General features: G+C 57.0%; 1 long non-coding RNA gene across 1 annotated transcript; it reads left to right on the top strand.

Annotated features, from left to right (window-relative positions):
* Positions 1 to 536: 536 nt before the first annotated feature.
* Positions 537 to 8,181, top strand: LOC149126661 (uncharacterized). Its single transcript, XR_016234073.1, has 2 exons — positions 537 to 721; positions 7,873 to 8,181. It is a non-coding gene; the product is annotated as an uncharacterized LOC149126661 (long non-coding RNA).
* The last annotated feature ends 5,654 nt before the right edge of the window (positions 8,182 to 13,835 follow it).

The raw sequence follows: 13,835 nt of genomic DNA, 5'->3' as shown, positions 1-13,835 counted from the left end.
CCCCCACACACCCCACCCCAGCGTCAGAGACAGTAGCAAGACGGGAAGCCGGGAACCCCACAGGTTTAACCGAAACGTCCTAGCTGGATGAAGCAAGCAGAAGTGGCACCAACGAGAGCCACGTGCAGATGTGGCGAAGCTGTTCTGCCTCGGGAAAATGTCACCCGTAGCAGGGAACGGGGAGGAGGGCCAAGCTGGGAAGTTTGCAGCCCCCTCGGAGGCACCAAGGGCTCGGTGCCAGAGTTAGTCATAGCTCCCAGATGGGGGAGAGGGGGCAGGAAGGTGTGGGGACGACTGCCAATCAGGCAGTGGGGGGCAGGTGTCTGAGCAGGCGGAGCCCTGCCCCATTCACAGGCGAGGTGGTTGGATCCCTGCCTGCCCCTCCCGGGCCTGGCCTGGCCCCAGGGGAGCAGACAGAGCTCCAGCTCCTCCAAGTGACCGCACAAGCCACCGTGCTCCAAGGTCCCCGTGCACGGAAAGGGAGGGGATGACTTTGCTGGGCCAGCCCGCAGGGGTCCTTAGCAGCTTCCAGAAGAGGATTTCAGCTCCCTTCCCATTGCAGCTGCTTCTCACCTCCCAGACCTAACACACATGCGTTTAAAAGCTGAAGAACGGAAGGAGGCCTCCCTGGAGAGGCCACCCACAGGAGATCAGCCAGTATGGGGCTCCTATTTGCTGGGCGCTTCGTGTGCATGAGACGACGGGCGACTCGGAGCATCAGGTACAGAGACACACACCGGGTGACAGAGACTAAGAGGGAAAGCCAGAGAGACCCACCCACAGCGTGACAATGGCGGTCCCTGGGCCCGACAGGGACTGTCGTGCATGTCCACAGAACACAACAGGAACACAAAATCGAGGGCGGGCCAAGATCTCCGAATCAGCAAACGCCATTGTTGTGCAACCCAGTGGCCAGCCCTCGCAGGTGCCAGCAGCCCAGAGCTCTCTGCCTGTCCCTGACCCGGCAGCCACACTGTGTGTTCCAGTGCCGACCCCTGCGACTGAAATGGACGCTTCTTCCTGTAGGGGCTGAGGCTTGTGGCTCTAAACCCTTTGGGGGAAGGGGATCAGACCAGCAGGGTCAGCTGGGGGCTCAGTTCCCCAGGGGCCGGAGGGCAGGATCCTCCCTCCATCAGACAATGCTGCTGGGTTGAGGAGGAGGGGGCAGGGGTAGAGCTGCTCTCCTGAGGCTGCGATGGACATGAGGCTGGGGTGAGAGGATCCCAGAGGGTTATGGCTGGTGGGGGCAGGTGCAGGAGAGGAAGACCACTGAAGGAGTGGCAGGAATGCAGAAGAACTGTTTCCCCGGGTCTCAGGGAGCCTGGGGGAGGGGTCCTCCGGCCCCAGATCTCTCCCTTGTGTTTGATGTGACTTGAAATGCCTTTGTGTCCGTTAAGGTGCTTTCGGCTCTAAGTAGTGAACAGCCAGTGCAAGCAGTATTCATTACGTGCATCTCAAGTCTAGAGAGAGCATTTCAGGATTGCCTACCAGCTGTGTGGTCTGCCTCAGAGTCGGGTGAGAGCATACACCCAACACCTTGATGTAAGTGCCATGAAACTGGAGTAAGAAAATAAGTGAGATAAAATGAATGTTGCTTCGTTATTTTAATTGAGCTGAATGTGGGGGTGGTTTGGGACCCAGCAAGATCCTGGCGGTGGCTGACTGAGACGCCTGTAAGATCGCCCCCTGCTGGCAGTCAGCCTGGCCTGCAGGACATGCAGCTCCAGAGGGGGCAGCCAAGGGGGCCGCCCTGGCCTTGCGGCTGCCCCCTTCCCTGCCCCCGACTCCCTCCCTGCGCCCCCTCGCAATCACCTCCTAGACTGGAGAAGATGGCAGAAGCCCCAGCCTTGAGCTCCTGCCCCCGGCGGTGTGGCGGTTCCTCTGCTGTGCTGCTGTTTGTGGTCTCCTCCTGACCGCCAAGGGCTACACCGGGCCCAGTGAGGGCAAGGCAGCCTTGCACGGTGCTCAGAGCCTCCTCCTGGAGCTCCCTCCTTTAACAAAGCCCGTTTCCCTCTCCTTGTAGAGCGTGGGCCTTGCTGCAGGGTTCTCAAGCCAGGGCCAGCTCCCTCGGAAGCCGGAGCGGCCAGCCAGTCCGGCGAGACCCTGCAGCATCATCTCCTGCCCTCCCTCCGGTGGTGCTGACACTGTGGCTCCTGTTCCATCAGCCTGCTCTGCAGGGCTCTCGGCCGCCCACCTGCTCCCCGCCGCAGCCTCTGAGCGCGGGGAGTGATCAGACTCGGCTTTCTGTTCCTCAAAGCAGATTCTACCCCAGGCTCTGGGAGCCCCTCGCAGTCCATCAACACACTAGCCACGAGCCAGGCCGCGTGCTGCACCTGACGACTGCGGGGTCCCAGGCCTGCTGTGTGTATTGAGAGGCATAAACAAGACAAGACAGATGGTTAGGGGCCCTATGGCTACCCGAAAGGCACGTGCTAAGCACTTGCTGTGCACAGAGCGGTGTGCTGGGGTTGGAGATATAGCAGTACCAGTAAGACCTTCCCCGGGGATTCTGAGAGAAGTTCAGTGGGATCAAATAAGGAATTCCATCTCCTGATTGGCTGGGCATGTATGCAGCAGATGTGGGCTGTGTTCTTGCCCGCCAGGGCCCAGTTCTCGCCATGGGGCCTGCTGCAGCGCCTGGGACTCAGCTCCAGGCAGGTCCCAGGTGCAGGGGCTGATGGCCCCAGGGCAGTCAGTGAGGCACAGGGGCTGGAGGATGCACACCCTGGTGTCCTTGCACTCAGAGCAGCACCTCGAGGTGTATTCCACACAGTGGTCAAAGGGTCCCCAGCAGGATGGAGACCCCCTTCCCCACGGTGGTAGCTGCACGGAAACACCCCGTAGTGGCTTCCTTCTCCCCCACCCTGACCTCCCTGCACCCTGTGGGTGCTTCTGGGCTCACCTCCTGCATAAACTACTTTCACCCAAAGCCACCTCTAGGGTGCTCTGGAGGAGGCCCAGGACAAACACAGCAGCAAGCGACAATCGCCAGCGTCTCCAGACCTTACACTGTGCTGTGGCTTTCATTATGCATTCAAGTTCATGAGGCCTCCATGTGGTAGGCATTGCAATGTCTCCACCTCAACGAAAGAGGAAACAGAGGTGGTCCAGGGGAACTCTGGCATTGGAGGATAGCTTTGGCCAATACCCAGGACCCGAGCCCCAGCCAGCTCTGGGCTGATGAGTCCAGGATATTAGAGACCTTGCTCCAGGAGGGCCGCGGCCTCCCCTCCCTCACTGGCAGCTGATGCTCTTCCTCCTGATTTCAGTGGGTGCAAAATGCTTGTCAAGTGGAGGGTTGAGTTCCAGCGACCTGCTGAGCACCTAATGCCTTCACTGAGTTCCAGGCTCCATGCGAAAGGGAAGGAGGAGAAAGGCAAGGGGGAAGCATGGGAGGACTTCTCCAGGGCAGCACACGGGGCCCTGGAGATCGGGATGTCCCCTAGGGGAGTCAAGTTCCAGTCCCTCCATCCACAAGGGAGAAGCATCAGGGGAGGGGAGTCACAGACCTGGGAAGGCCCTCCTGTCTGGTCCTGCGCACTCTCTTCCCCAGCATCACAGTCTTGTGTTTGTGTCTATTTGCTTTTGCTTCGTTTTATTTCCCTTCCAACAGGGGCTTCCTGAGCACGGTGCGGTGTCGCCCCTCCCAGCCGTCCCACTAATGGTCCTGAGTGTGCGTACCTGTGGCCATCCCTATGAGATGGGATCCCCTGGGACACCCGGAGACACTGAAGTGGCTCTGGGAAGGTGGCCGGTGCAGGGGTTGGCTCCTGACCTGGAGTGACAGGGAACCCAGTGTTAGCTGAGGACGTCCTCACTCTGAGTGTGTGACTTTCCCCTGGGCTTGTTTATAGGTGTGTACCCTGGGTGGGCTGCTGACCCTGGCATCTACCACATTTAAGACTCCCTGTGCAAGAGGGGCTGTGGGAGAAGGAAGGGAATTGGGGGTGGGGAATGAGGACAGAGGAGGGAACTTTAGGACAGAGCTAAATGTGCCCAGAGCTCCAGAGCTCCCAGGCTCGTGCATGTACCAATTTTTTTTCTTTTTTAAATTAAAGATTTATTTATTCATTTAAAAGGCAGAGTTAGAGAGAGAGAGAGAGAGAGAGAGAGAGAGAGAGACAGAGAAACAGACATCTTCCATATGCTGATTTACTCTCCAAATGGCTACAACAGCAGGAGCTAGATCAGGCTGAAGCCAGGAGCCCAGAGCTTCTTCTAGGTCTCCCCTCTGGGTGCAGAGGCCCAAGCACTTGAGGCATCTTCTGCTGCTTTCTCAGGTGCATCAGCAGGGAGCTGGATCAGAAGTGGAGCAGTCAGGACTCGAACCAGCATCCACATGGGATGCCAGCATTGCAAGGGATGGCTTTACATGCCAGTCCCACATGCACCAATTTTGGTATTTCACATAACATTTGGTAAAGGTGTAGGAGCAGGAGACCTCCATGGAGGATGAAATTCAGTTCTGCCTGGAGGCTGGCCTGACCGAACCAGAAGGGCTTCTGGCTCCCAGCCTTGTCCCACCAGGTCCTCCTCCAACCTGGGCTTGTTGACTTGCTCCCTGGTTGCTACAGAGTGAATACTGGTCTAGGCATCCCCGAGGATCCATGATTAAAGGCTTGGTCCCCAGGGTGGTGCTGTTGGGAGATGATGGAGCCTTTGAGAAGTGGGACCTAGAGCAAGGTCCTTAGGCGGCAGGAGGGCGAGCCCTGGGTTGGGAGTGCAAGCTTGGGTCCACCTGGCTTCTTTCTCTCTACTCCTGTTTGAGAGGTGACTGCTTGCCCCACCGTGCACCTGGCCATACTCAGCCGCCATTCACTGTGTGGTCCTTACCGGAACTGAGTGGAGGCAGATGCCCCTGAACCTGCAAAACTGTGAGCCTAAGCGGCGCCGGCACCCCGGATTCTAGTCCCAGTTGGGGCACCAGTTCTGTCCCAGTTGCTCCTCTTCCAGTCCAGCTCTCTGCTGTGGCCCGGGAGTGCAATGGAGGATGGCCCAGGTCCTTGGGCCCTGCACCCGCATGGGAGACCAGGAGAAAGCACCTGGCTCCTGGTTTCGGATCGGCGCAGCGTGCTGGCCATAGCGGCCATTTGGGGAGTGAACCAACGGAAGGAAGACCTTTCTCTCTGTCTCTCTCTCTCTCATTGTCTAACTCTGCCTGTCAAAAACAAAAACAAAAACAAACAAACAAACAAAAACCTGTGAGCCTAAAACAACATTTTCTCTTTGAAACTTATCAGTGGTCCTAGCGCATAGGAGCCACTTTGCACCTAGCTTGTGGAAGAAGAAATGATTCAGACGTGACCTTCTCTGTTTAAATCGTTTTTCCTAGGTCATACTGTGAGACTCCTGACACAAAATGGGTAAATTGTGTATGTGAATGTGCCCTTCTGTGTGTATGTGTGTATGTATGCATGTGTGTGTGTGTGCATGGGTGCATGGGCCTGTGTGTATAGATACATGCCTTTTATGGGTACATGCCTGTGTGCATGGGTCTCTGTGTGTATGCATGGGTGTGTGCATGCATGGGTGTGTGTATGCATGTGTTTATATGTGCATGTGTGTGTGCATGGGTGTCTGTGCATGGGTGTCTGTGTTTGTGTGTGTGTTTCCCTGGCAGTGTCCTGGCTGGAAGCTGTCAGCTGTTGGGCTGGCTGGGCTGTGAGAGGCCTGAGTCTCACAGCATCCTAATCATGTCTGACAGATTGATTAGGGGAGAAAGTTGCTGCGTCTCTATCGCAACAGACAGGGCGAGCACGTCTCCACTTAACCTTTCCCACCACGCAGGGAGGGAGGGGTGAGGGCTGGCGTGGGAGGAGGGGCCCTGCATGGAGGGAGAACAGGAGGTCTGCAGGGAGAATGGAGGGGCCAGGAGCAGGCATGGTGAGTGATGTGGGTGAGCGAGACGAAGGGCGGGAAGTGGCCGCAAGACCAGGGAGGCAGCTAGAGCCGCGGTGACAGCCAGAGCTGGTCCCTGGGGTATGGTTCAGAGAGCCCCAAGCCACAGATGTCCTCACTGGAGTTAAGTACTGTCCTGTCGCTGGGTGATGGCAGCAGGGCGTTGAATACCCTGCAGCTCCACAGCCCATCTGGAGGCCTGGGAGCCTGGCTCTGCACCACAGCCAGTGGTGGGATGGGGACTGGCCGTGCTGGGGCCTTCAAAGCTGAGGGCAGAGCCATGGGCTCCACCGCAGCCCTCTGACGTGGGGAGGAGGTGCGGGAGGGAGCTGCAGCCACACTGCCCACCATGCACAGACAAAGGAATGAGCCCTCCTGGGTTTTCATTCAGCATCACCTGGGGCACCTGCTACCCACTAGCTGCCGAGCCAGGTGGGTGCAGAGACAATAGTGGTGAGTGGGCTCGGTGCCAGTCCTCATGTGGGGCTCCCCTGGAGCCAGCCCTTCTGTCCTGGAGGCCTCCCAGGGAGGGGCAGGGAGGGCTTATGGCAGTGGTCAGAGTAGCTCCTGGGGAGGAAGCCGCCGCCTCTCTCTAGGCATGGGGTCCTCCCGCCTACCTAGGGTCGCAGGATACACACAGGCCCCGCTGTACTTTCATCACAGCCCCTTCACCATGTGGGGAGAGAGCCAGCTGCTGCTAGGAACCTGCCACTCACACTCAGGATTGTTGTCCTTTTGTAACTGGGGGAGCCAGCAGGAGAGAGCGAGCGAGCAAGCGAGAGAGAGAGAGAGAGAGAGGCCTTCCATCTGCTGGTTCACTCCTGAAATGCCCGCAGCAGCCAAGGCTGGACCAGACTGAAGCCATGAACCCAGAACTCCATTTGGATCTCTCACATGAGTGGCAGAGACCCAAATACTTGGGCTGTCACCTGCTGCCCCCCCAGGATACACGTGATCAGGAAGCTGGAATGGGGAGCTGGCGCCAAGCTCTCCAGGCAGTCCCATACGGGATGTGGGCGTCCGAGTGGCACCACTGCACCAAAGCCTCCCCCTTAAATTTTTTTTGGCAGGACTTGTAAATGTTACAGGTTAAGCAGGATAAAGAAAACAGTCTGTGTGCAGTGTAGCTTATCATCTCAAATGCTCTATACTCGAGCCCTGGTCGGGGGGCACACTGGGCAGATCCAACAGGACGACCACCGTGGGTGTCAGGGGGCCTCGGCTCCAGGCGCTCTCTCTGCGTCACCTTGAGTCCATAATGGGAACCATGGGCCTTACCCTGCTAAAGTGGATGGCCTGCTTTTGGATACATGCAGACACATAGCAAAGTGGCTGCAAAATAAACTCTACAAAGAGAAAGTAATAGCCGCCTTGTTTTAAGCTGGGAATAATCTTTTTCCCTTTCTTCTGTTTCTTCCTTCCCCTCCACATCAGCTGCGCTGCTCAAACAGGGGGTAGCGGAGGCGTGGGCGTGGTGGGGAGAGGGAGGCAGGATGTCACACAAACAGCAACTTATCCCCACCACTCTCCCTCACCCCACCAGGAGCAGGAGAATGGAGGCTTTGCTGGCTGCTGTGCGTGGGAGGCCCCTGGAGGGAGGCCTGGGAGGAGGCTAACAGGAGGCTAACATACCTGGCTGACCGTCCTCCTGACGCTGTCCTCTGCCCCCTCCTGACGCTGTCCTCTGCCCCCTCCCTCAGTGTCCCGGGTTGCCTCCTGGTGCTTACCCACTGCCTAGGCCATGCATGCAGGCAGGTGCCCGGCGCCCGCCCCTCCTGTTTTTCAATGGGGGTGCCACTGGCTTTTTCATGACAAGTTGTGCAGTACTTCTGCCCCCTGGGACCGGATCCTCCAAGAGGCCCCAGGTGTTAGGACCTCTGAAAGCCCATCCCCACATGAACAAATGCCCCCTAAGGAGGTCACCAGCCCTGGGTGGTGGCCCACCGGACTGCAGTGACTTCACTTCCTTTGCAGGTGCTTTCAGAAAGGGCAGGAGGAGCGGGGTTGTGGCGCTGCTTCCTGCCCCTCCCCCGTCAGGTCCAAGCTGCTCCGTTTCTGATCCAGCCTCCTGCTAATGTACCCAAGGAGGCAGCTGAAGATGGCCCAAGTCCTTGGACCCCTGTGGGAGACCACGATGGAGGAGCTCCTGGCTCCTGACTTCTGCCTGGCCCAGATCTGGCTGTTGCGGCCATTTGGGGAGTAAACCAGAAGATGCAAGACCTCTTTCTCTCTCCCTCTCTCCCTGTCCCTCTGCCTTTCAAATAAATACATATTAAAAAAGAAGAGCAAGAGAAGTAGATGGAAAATCTAACCTGCAGTACTTAAGGGTGGCCTTGTTTGGAAACAGGGTCCTTGCTGATGTGGCCAGGTTTGTTAGAGAGGCCGTGGGTGCGGGCCCTTGTCCAGTGGGACAGGTGTCCTCACCCAAAGGAGGAGGCCAGAGCACAGACAGAGCTGTGGCACAGGAGGCCCAAGGGAAGAGACACAAGAGAGACCCCTGGTGAAGATTAGTTATGCTTTTAGGAATCGAAGAATCAACGAGGCCATGAAAATGGAAGAGGCGAGAAAAACAGTCCTTCTCCTACAGGTTTTAGAAGGAACGCGGCCCCTCTCAAGCCTGGGTTGTAGACTCCAGGCCTCCAGAACTGCGAGGCAATGCATTTCTGCTGTCCTAAGCCACGCAGTTTGTAGTAGTTTATTACAACAGCCCCAGGAAATGGCTACACCGTGTACCACGGTTCTGGCCAATAACATGGATGGCAATGTGGCTGGGGAGATGTTTCCCACTGATACAAAGAGACTCCGAGAAGCAGTGATTTATCTAAGGATGGCGGTGCTGTGTCTGCCTGGGTTGATGGGAACGGCTGTAGCCAGCTTGTGAGCATGAGAGACAAGGCTGGTATTATAAACTCGAAGAGAGAAATAAAAAAAAAAAAAAAAAAAAAAAAAAAAAAAAAAAAGATGGCGCGGAGGATAACTGTTAAGGCTTTAAGCCACCAGATCGCAGCTTGTCAACCTTGGAACTTCTTGTGATGTGAGATAATCAAGCTACTTGTTGAAACTCATTTGGGCTTGGGCTCCTGTTTCTTAAATGCAAATGCATCCTCAGTGATGTAGCCTATGGTATCCTCTGTCCATTAACAGCCTCACCAGCCAGCACCCGGGGCGGCTGCGGTTGAAGGAGCTGCTCCAGGCAGAGGGCTCAGTGAGAAGAAGCCAAGTCCTAGTGTCTCGGGCTGAAGCCCTGGAGCTGATGTCCTGAGAGAGAGAGACACCTAGGAAGGCCACTGTGGCCTCTGACTTGGTCTGCATTTGCAAGACACGGCTGCGGAAGTGGACAGAAGCCCAGACGGCCTGGGCAGGGTGGGGCCAGGAGCCCTCTCATGACGCGGGTCTCCAGGGAGTCCTGGGGGCTTCTGGGAACCAGGGAGGAAGTAGCTGTTTTTTGCAAGAATGCTAAGGTATGGTTTGCCGATTTGACCCTCGTCCCCTCACGAGTGTGCAGGGCAGGTTCCAGAGGCTGCGTGGCAGGCAGGATTGAATGCAAAAACCGAAAACCAACAGAAAGATCAAGCTGCCTTCCAGTAAGCCTGACAGCACAGGCTTCCAAAAATGTAAAACAAAGCCCCTCTCCCTACTCATTCATTTGGTAAAACACAGCTATTTTTTCCTAAAAACATCGTTTGTGTTCGTATGCATTGGATTATCACGTCCTTGAAAGATTAAATATTCAGATTCTCAGGAGATAAAAGTCATACAGCGCACTGTCGCCATCAGTTTCCCATTGCTAAGTTTTCAGGAAAGGGGGTTCATTTGGGCTCTTGGTTCTGGACCTGGGCCTGGCGATGGCCTTGCGCCCTGAGTCCGGAGCGGTGCAGCGCCCCTGCGGTGAGGGCAGGTCTGCTCGCCTGGCTCCGTCTTCCCAGAAACCCACGAGTAACGCCGTGAGGAGGCTGCACCCTGGGGACCTAATCCAGCGCTGCTCACCTCCCAGAGGCTGCAAGTTCCTATCCCTCAGCAGACTCAGACCACAGCACCCTCGCAAACCAGAGGCCTTTGCATCCCCGGTGGCAGCTAAAGGAGCTCTGAGACCTAAAGCTTGAGTTAATGACAATGTTTAAAGCAGAAGGTGAGGCTGGGCCCACACTCCGGCTTTTCTAACGCTCCCTAGGGGGCGCACTCCACCCCACGCCATGACTTAAGGACCTGCACTAGGTCAATAGGCTAATCCTCTGCCTACAGCACCGGTCCAGGCGCCAGATTCTGCCCCAGTTGCCCCTCTTCCAGTCCAGCTCTCTGCTGTGGCCCGGGAGTGCAGTGGAGAATGGCCCAGGTCCTTGGGCTCTGCACCCACATGGGAGACCAGGAGAAGCACCTGGCTCCTGGCTTCGGATCAGCGCGGTGCGCCGGCCGCAGTGCGCCAGCTGTGGCGGCCATTGGAGGGTGAACCAACGGCAAAGGAAGACCTTTCTCTCTGACTCTCTCTCTCTCTCACTGTCCACTCTGCCTGTAAAAAAAAAAAAAAAGGACCTGCACTAGGCCCATCTCCTCAATATCGTAACTGGATTGCTTCTACCCTCTTTGCTGCCACTAAATTATGATGCGTTTGGGAGCCAAATTGCAATCAAACCATGGCACGTGGCAAGATGACACATGTGGCATTTACATGTTTACATTAAGACTCAGAGATACACTTCAGCCTGTACACGTGCAAGGCCTTCTCTGTCTCCCTGTCTCTCTGTCTTGCACACATGTACACTAGTGTGTGTATACTACACACACACACACACATACACTCACAGTCTCAGCACCTTTTGCGAAAGGAGAGACCGACTCACAGAGTTCATAAAAGCACCCACATCCCCTCCACCAGACGAAATTTCCTGGGCCAGGTGCAGATCAGTGGGTGCCGCCTCCTCCCCGAACGCACGCAGTCACCAGCCCTGGCGACGTGACAGCCTTTGCAGACCTTCGCCGAGTCTTTCAACACAAAATTCAATAAGCACCATTTCCAGGCACCATTTTGTGAGGCAAGTAATAGAGTCTGAGACGATTATTAGATATTTACTGTAGCAAAGGCACTGAACTGAGAAGTGCTTTAAAAATACCAAACAGCCAACCATGGAGAGACGAAAGCCCCGGAGGCAGAGCGCCGGGGACCACCTGTGGAAGATGAAGGCAGTGTCTCAGGCTGCGGCCCAGGCGGCTGTGCCTTGGGGGTTCCAGTGCGCTCTCCCCATACCTCCGTCCTTCTCAGTGGGGGGTGGAGTCTGGCTTGGGTCAGGAGTCCAGTATGCCAGCACCTGGTCCCAACCCTGAGCCTGCATATCCTTGGGCAAGCCATGCCCTTTCTCGGGGCCTCAGCTTCCTCCACTGGGCCCTCAGGGTTGACCAGATGACCTGTATAGCCAGCCCCTCGTAAGCAATTCTTGTGAGGCAATGGCCCCTGTGGTCACATGGCAGTGGGGCCAAGTGGCCCGAGGAGCAAGGGTGGATGACAGTAGAAAGCTGAGCCTGAGCTTTTGCCAGGGCATTGCCTGCCTCTTGCAGGTTCCCAACTTGCCACGAGTGAAGTGTGGCAAGGGGTGGGGGCTGCTAAGGACCTGCTCCGGGAGGGATGGAAGCCAAGAAAGGGAGGCAGAGACAGGTGAGGGCCACAGGGGGAGCAGGGGCAGCATCTCTCTGTCCCCCATCCCTCCACGGTGATTTTGCCCCTCAGCCCCTTGGGCCTGCATAACCTTGTTGCTGAAGCTCCACCCTCCTCCCACCCATGACCCCACACCCCACTTGGCCCTCCACCCTGTCCATCATCTTGCTCCCTCCCTCTCTTCTCTGGCTGCTGACCTGGGCGCTCAGGGGTGCAGAGCTCTGTGCCTGGCTCCCTGGCAATAGCTCCCCGCCCTGACCGCCAGGGCTCACCTGTTTCTCATCCCAGGTGGAGGTAGGACTTTTGTGCTGTCGTCAGGAGAGGTGGCCTCCCCGTCACCTCTGTCACCAGCAGGCCCTCAGCTCTGAGCCTCAGGATCCCTCATTTGCAGCGTGGGTCTAAGAAGAGTACTTCCCAGGTTCTTTCGGTGATTAAACACTAAGGCACTTTGTGGGCTGATACAGCGCATAAATGCTGATTTTAACTGCATTGTGCTCCATTTAATTTAATTGTGTTATCCCCTTGTGCAAAGAGTGCGGTTTGCACACCAGGCATGCCTGGGGGAGAAAGCGTGTTCACCTTCCCGAGGGCACTTTACGCCTCACAGCTGAGCTCAGAAAACAGAACCCGAGAGGAGACGGGGCAAGGGGCGAGAGCAGCACAACCCCGAGGGAGGGAGAAAGAGGAGAAGGGAAGCAGAGGGAGTCCCCTCCGCTGCCCCTGGGTTTTCACAACAGAGCACCTACTATGCGCTATTCTAACTCATCAATTCAGAGTGTGGAGAAGCTGGGCGTGGTTCCGGTGCAGACCTGGCCTCAATGCTAAGCATAGCCAAGCAGAGAATCAACAGGACTCCCAACCGTGCGGCACCAGAGCCACCTGTCCAGCCACAGCAGAACCCTGCCCCGTCTACTATCAGAGGGTTCCGAGTCCCCGGAGGGCTGGGCTCCCTGTAACCCACGCTCTGCTGTGTGGACTTCACTCCCTCCACACGCACATCCCCTCCCCCCGCCCGGGCACAACACAGTACCTGGAAGGCCAGCTGTCCAGGCCTGCATTGTGAGCCGCACCGTGGCTAGGCCAGGGCTCACCGGTGAAGAGTGCCAGTGCAGGCTGGGGCAGCAGAGACAGGCGGATTGCCCGTTCTGCACTCTGTGGAGACTCGTCCAGCAGGGCTGGCCAGGGCTCCACCTGCAGGAGGGCATCCACTGCTTTCCTCCCAGGCACACGACATAAACTCAACAAGTGCAGAGTTAGCAATGCACAACTAGCAGTTGGCCCAGCCAGGATTTGAACGCAGACCCCTGGACATGCAGGCCAATGCCCTCTTTACCTCTGTGTGCGACCTCTCTAGAATCGTAGTGTCCCTGAGCAGCAAGGAGGGTCTGTGTCTGCAGCTGAGTGGACCTCCCTGGTCCAGCTTGTCTACCCAAGCCCACCTCTGAGGGGAGAGGGCTTCACCCTTCACAAGGAGGGAAGACAAATGTTCCCCTGCAGCCAGCCCCTGGCCACTCCCTGTAACAAATGTTCCCACTCCCGCTGCTTGAGTCACGCACGCCAGCAAATCGTATAAATATCGATCCCCATGTCTCATGGTGATGGCCAGAGTCCTTAAGCTCCTCCTGTGAGTCCACTTCTTTGTCAACAGGTGCACTGTTGGTCAGGGGGCATGGATCAGGATTATGAGGCCACCCTGGGGACAGGCCCTGAGGCAGGGGGTCCTCTGGGGACTGGGGCCATCCTAGGGTAATGTGGCTACAATAAAACATGGAGTAGGACATGGGGCTGGTGGTGAATGCCAAGGTGGGGGTTCGGTTTGAAGAGGAAGGATGGCAACTTCTGCCTTGCTCTGTGCAATGCCTGGCTTGGGTCAGGAGGAAGCCATCAGGAAAGTGGAAAGGCACTGGGCAAAGGCCTAGAAGGTGGAGCTGGGCCAGACTGGATGCGGGAGGAGGGCGGGGCAGGGTCTGCACAAGGTAAGGATGCATCGGAAAGGTGAGAAGACCGTAGGCCGAGGGGTCTCCACTTCCTCGTCCTCCCTAAGCTGGAGCACACAGGGACAGTTCCGACGGAGAGCCCCTGTCTCTGCCCCTGTGTCTGATGGGGAATTTCCAGGTGTACAGGGGAGACTCGGTCGCACAAACACCAAAGGCGGCTGCTTTTCTTCCTGCACCTACAAGGCCCCTCCCGATATAGAGCAGCCCCCATCCGTGAGGGAGGACTCAGGAGGCAAGGCCCAGCCGTGGGGCCCCTGGGGACGTGGGCGCCTGCACCTGCCGTCTCTCCCAAG

The sequence above is a fragment of the Oryctolagus cuniculus genome, chromosome 5, assembly GCF_051225735.1.
Source record: "Oryctolagus cuniculus isolate XC-2025 breed Fujian yellow rabbit chromosome 5, ASM5122573v1, whole genome shotgun sequence".
NCBI lineage: Eukaryota > Metazoa > Chordata > Mammalia > Lagomorpha > Leporidae > Oryctolagus > Oryctolagus cuniculus.
The sequence above is the reverse complement of the archived record's forward strand: the minus strand, read 5'-3'. Positions and strand labels throughout refer to the sequence as shown.